Here is a 5419-nt window from a genome sequence, read left to right on the forward strand (position 1 = left end):
TATAAGATTGAATTTAGAGAGTAGCTACCTGAATAATTCAAGTTGAATAAAACATCATCTACCACAAATTTGAAGTCCTCTGAAACAGAGTACCTAAATTATACAGTCAATTCTGTATGTGTATGCTGCTTAGAAAAGAAAAAAAAAGTTTTTTAAAAAAATTAGAGCAAAAAAATCTATTTGAAGAAGGGATTCCCAAAAGTATAAATATTTAAAATTAGAAGTCTATTAAATGTGTAAAAGTCTAGTCTTCATCCTTTGCTTTAACATTTTTGTCTCTTTACTTGGTCTTTTCAAATCCTGTCTTTCCTCGAAGCCCAGTTTGGTGCCTACCCTGAGATAATAGAACCACGTTTGATGCATTTTAGAGTATAAATGAGATCATACAGTTCTGTATTTAGCACAGGGCCAGACACATAATATGTAATATTTATGTTAGCTACAAAGGGTAATGGTTGTGATATTGCTTTCCTCAAATACTCTAGTTAGCATTTAATCTGCTTATTCTCTGACCATAAAAAAACTTACTGCCTATACCACTTTTTCACACTTAGTATCCTAGTTTACATGTTATTATTTTATCTCTCTAAAGAGATTGCAGATTCCTTTATAGGCAGAGATAGGCAAAAAGTTACTGAATTGGATTGAAAATTGGCATTTACTTTCTTTACAAGCCATGTGTTCTTCATTTTGATTTTTTTTTCCTCAATAGAAAATGAAAACACTAGCTGAAAGGAGGAGGAGTGCTCCATCTCTTATCCTGGATAAAGCCCTACAAAAACAGCCTAGTACCAAGTAAGTGAAAAGTTTTATACTATGCATTTTGTATGGGCTACATTTTTTTATATGTGGGGTTGTTTGTTGATTTTTTTATCAGCACCAGAACTCTCTCTTTAGTAATAGGAAATATGACTTCTGTCCTGAGATTATTTAATAAGGCTTGTTCTTTTTGCAAATCATAAAGCCTTTTAGAGCTGGTAACTATGGTCGATTGTTTTAAAACTGGTTCAGAAGTGGCTCTCGTTTCACATGGTAAAAACATGAAAGTTCCACATATTGTTAAAATTTATTTATGAAAACAATTAGAAATCAGAGTACTAAATATGAGTGCTTTTAACCACCATACATGTTTGATTGCCCACAAAACTTTGCCTTTTTTTTTTTATCATAAGGTGATGCCTGTGCATGGGTATAACACAAATTGTTACTCATTTTAGATTTGAAGAAAGATAACCAGATTAAGATTATGAGAAAGTGGAATGTTGATTTCTTTTAGGCATTATTGGTTAAATTAATTAGTGAATTAATCAGTGAAATTTGAAATGTAAAAACAAGCTAAATATCTATTGAAATGATCATTTCACCTGTTGAGGCTGAATACTATTTCAGTGGACTTTTTAAGAAAAGCTTTTATAATGTCTAGAAATTAAATGGATATTCAATCATTAATTTATTTGTTAATTTCAAATCACATTTGAACTCTGAGTTTATGTTCAAACAAATATTGTGATGATTTTCCCCTAACCTGTAAATCCTTTTATTAAAGAGAAATCCTTATCATTTTAATTTAAAGTGAGGTCATTTCTGATATTACCATGTGTTAATTTAACATAAAATCTATATGTAGGCATGGCATTTTTTTAATGCCAAAAATATATTATTTAGTAAATTACATTTAGTGAAACTTTCAAAATACTAGGTCATTCTTAGACTCAGCAAGTTCTCAGACTCCGGCAGCCACCCTACCTTACCCCGAAAGACACATGCTTTAGTCATTGGGTTGATCAGGAAATGTAAATTACTTTTAATAGAAGCCTAATCAAAATTTAATTAGGAAGATATTCTACCAAATAAATACAGTAATACATTAAAGTGCCACATATAAATGACTTTTGAATTATTTGCATTAGTGTGTCTTTGCATTAGTGTGGATAAAAGAGAATATTATATCTTCACAGTTGGACCTTGATTTCCTAGAAAACTCAGGAGAATGTATTCTTAGGGGATGTAGAGAGAAGAGGCAGGGGATTTAAAAGAATCCTTTCATTTCACAACTGTGTTACACCTCAATTTTTACTGAATTTAATGAACAAGAGCTAGGTTTAAAAGAAAGAGAAATTTAACTGGTGAATCACCTGTGTTTACATGTAAAAGCAGTTTTATCTCCAGTGTTCTTTGATCGACACATAGACTACATAAGGAGAGGCAGTTTAGAGATTTCACTTTATTTTTTTGGTATGTGGACACCGTCAGATCAGCTGGAGGTGATTTCTCTAAGTAATAATTATATTTTCTGGTATAGCAGGTGACATCTTTCACGCTAAGGTTAGTGGTTTTCCAACATGGCTGCACTCAGCTGCTTTAACTCTCAAACACGATGGTGTTCTGTTCTGTGTTTAAGGACAACCTCACCTCATGTAATAACAGTCATCTTCGTGGTAAGATTCTGTGTACTTATATTAGAGGGTTTAGTTTTCTTAAAAGTAAAACAAGGTGTTGAACTTATGATCTATTAAAATCCTTTTACTTCTAGTTGTGTGGCTATATAATTATGATTTGTTGAAATCAAATCAAAAGACTTCCCTTCATTTCCTACAAATACTCTGAATTCTAATCATTCTTAATTGCTTGCAGTTTCCTAAACACACTATACTCTCTAGTATTGGCTCAAAAAAAAAGTTAATTCCTTTGGGAACCCCTCTAACCCTTCATAAATAGCATTTGTGCTCCTATGAGACCTTGTGTATCTTTTCATCATAATCATAGTAGCACTCATCCCACTGCATTGGCATCACTATTTATGTCATGTTCCTTTTAATGTCCCTGACATTTATTAATAAAGTAACACCTTGTACATACTTGGTGTTCAGTTACTATTTGTCAGATGAATAGTGAATGAGCGAGAGACTTTCCTTCCAAAACAAAACAAGAATTTAATAAGTTAGCACAGTATTTTCTGACTTTACTGCCTTTCTTTAAATAGCCAATAGGATAATTTCCTTTTTCATTGGTATTATTTGTGAATTCTGGCTAGGCAAAAAGGGAGAGTTCTTTTAACAAAATGATTCTGAGTTATTGTTAGGAAGTTATTTCATGTAGCAAAATACAACAACAACTCAACTCTTATGTTATTTCATTATTAGGGAGAAATTCACTTGTTTAGATATAGTATTCAGCTCACCTACAGAAGTTACACAAAAATGTATCCATTTTTGTTTAAAATTATATTCTCTTAGCACTTTTAAGTTGATATTCACCCGTCTGTCTCCATCCTCACCTCCAAGTTAGTTTATTGTGTCCCTGCTCTTTGCAAGACTTTGTGCTAGGTACTCGAAATATATTCCCTTTTAAATCTCTGTTTACTGCTGCTGAGAGGAGAGAAAGACAATGTCAGGGAAGCATTTTGATGCAGCACAAAGTGCTTGGGTTTTGACTATGTTGAAATGCTGGCTCTCCATCCTGATTTTCTGTGTGGCATTAGATAAATTACCCTATCTCTGAGTCTCGGTATTTTGCATTATAGAATATAAAATGAGAATGTAACTGAAAATGCTTAGAAGATTGGCTTAGTTATTAGTTGCCTCTTTCCTTTTCTTAAATGTATTATATTTTCAAGATTTAAACCTCCTGCCTCATCCAGCAAACTCAAGTTTGTTAATAAAAAGCACCTACTTTATCATCACAGCATTTTATAACTAAAAGTGGCTCATTATATAGTAGAAATTGAGTCAAAGACTTGCCCTACGTCACACAGTCAATTTCAGGATTAGAGATGGGACTGGTAACCCAGGGCCTTGGTCTTGATGGAATATTCTTTGCATTCCACAAACAAAAGACGTATGATATAGTGTCTAAGAGCAAGAATTCTGGGGCCAAATATCTAGGTATGAATTCCAATACTGCCTCTTACTAGCTGTGTGATCTTGGGTAAGTTTTTAAACCAGAGATAATAATAAAACCTACCTCATAAGATTATAAAGACGACTTAAGTGGATCTTACATATGTAGAGTTCTTAATGTAGTATGTGGCACATAATCCATGCTATATGTATGAAGGCATATTATTGTTACTAGTAATCATAGCAGAGTAGCAACAGAAGTAGAAGTACACATGATCATGGTAGAAGGATTTCTTCTTGTAGCAGATGGAAAAAAAAGATGAGAGATCTCTGAAAGCCAGCTAGATTCTAATATTAAATTCATTTAAGCAAAACAATTATATTTCTAGGTCTCGCCTGAAGCAAGATTAGCTCAGAACATTTTGGGTTTATTCTTTTTTCCCAATTATAATTTGCTTTTTAACGAGAAAAACGTGTATAAATGGCAGAACACCACCACTGGATTTATTCTTGATAGACCCTGACAACTCTTGAAGTCTCTGTAAGCAGAAGTTCTAAGTATGCCTAGAATGATTCTGGGAAATAAGGGCTTGAAACACAGAGGATTGACCTAGTTTGCTCAGCCACTTGAGATTAAGAGGCTCTAGGAGATTCATATGTGTCAAAGTTATGAATCAAGATGAGACACACAGAAAATTGACTGGTTTGAAGTAAGGATGCTAGGGTGAGAGAGCCAAATCGGAAGGCATTTGAGAACTAGGAAAGCAGTTATTTGCTACTTTTGATCAGTTCACTCTTGTTGTGCATGACTACACACACACACACACACACACACACACACACACGCACACACCCATGCCCACTCTGTCCTACTCAAATTATCCCTGTGGTGTGCTACACATTCCTCATGATTCCATTTCCTTTTTTATCTATCATATTAGCATCATAATTTTAATATTAGTCTAAAGTAGATGATAACTTACCTTACTTTCAAAAGCAAGGAGAACATTTATACTCTAGAGTAGTTTAATGAGGATTGCTGTCAAATCTTTCGTAACAAAATGAAAAAACACGTCTTCCTCTGATAGTTTAGTGTGGACTTTCCCAATATGGTCAATGGAATGAATTAAATGATCCCATAAAGGCCAGTCTTAACTGAGCCTCTAAGATAGTTGTGGTAAGTTTTATATAATTTAAAGGAAAAGCCAGTTTAAAAGAGAAATTGCTATTGGAATTGGAATTCTGTAAACCTTCTTTGCCTAAATACAGTTTCTTGGTAGAAAATTTTTAAATGAAATTTTTGAATTTCAGAGGAGCTTTTAAAAATCTTTTTAAAAATCTTTTCAAAATTACAATATCTACAGTTGATTCTTGGACAGAATGGGGTTGAACTTCACAGATCCACTTATACACAGATTTTTTTTTTTTTCAATAAATATATAGTTGGCCCTGTGTATCCCTAGGTTTCCCATCCATGGGTTCAACCAAACACAGATCTGTATTTTTGATGTGCAGTTGGGCATTTGCAGATGCAGAGGCTGACCATATGCGTTTTTCTGTGCCACTTTATATAAAGGACT

The 5419-nt window shown here is 33.3% G+C and overlaps 1 protein-coding gene across 1 annotated transcript in view; it reads left to right on the forward strand.

Annotated features, from left to right (window-relative positions):
- ARHGAP20 (Rho GTPase activating protein 20) overlaps positions 1-5419 on the forward strand; it is a 109776-nt gene that overhangs the window by 25874 nt on the left and 78483 nt on the right. The window lies entirely within an intron of this gene.

This window comes from Pteropus vampyrus, unplaced genomic scaffold, assembly GCF_000151845.1.
Source record: "Pteropus vampyrus isolate Shadow unplaced genomic scaffold, Pvam_2.0 Scaffold110, whole genome shotgun sequence".
Classification (NCBI taxonomy): Eukaryota; Metazoa; Chordata; class Mammalia; order Chiroptera; family Pteropodidae; genus Pteropus; species Pteropus vampyrus.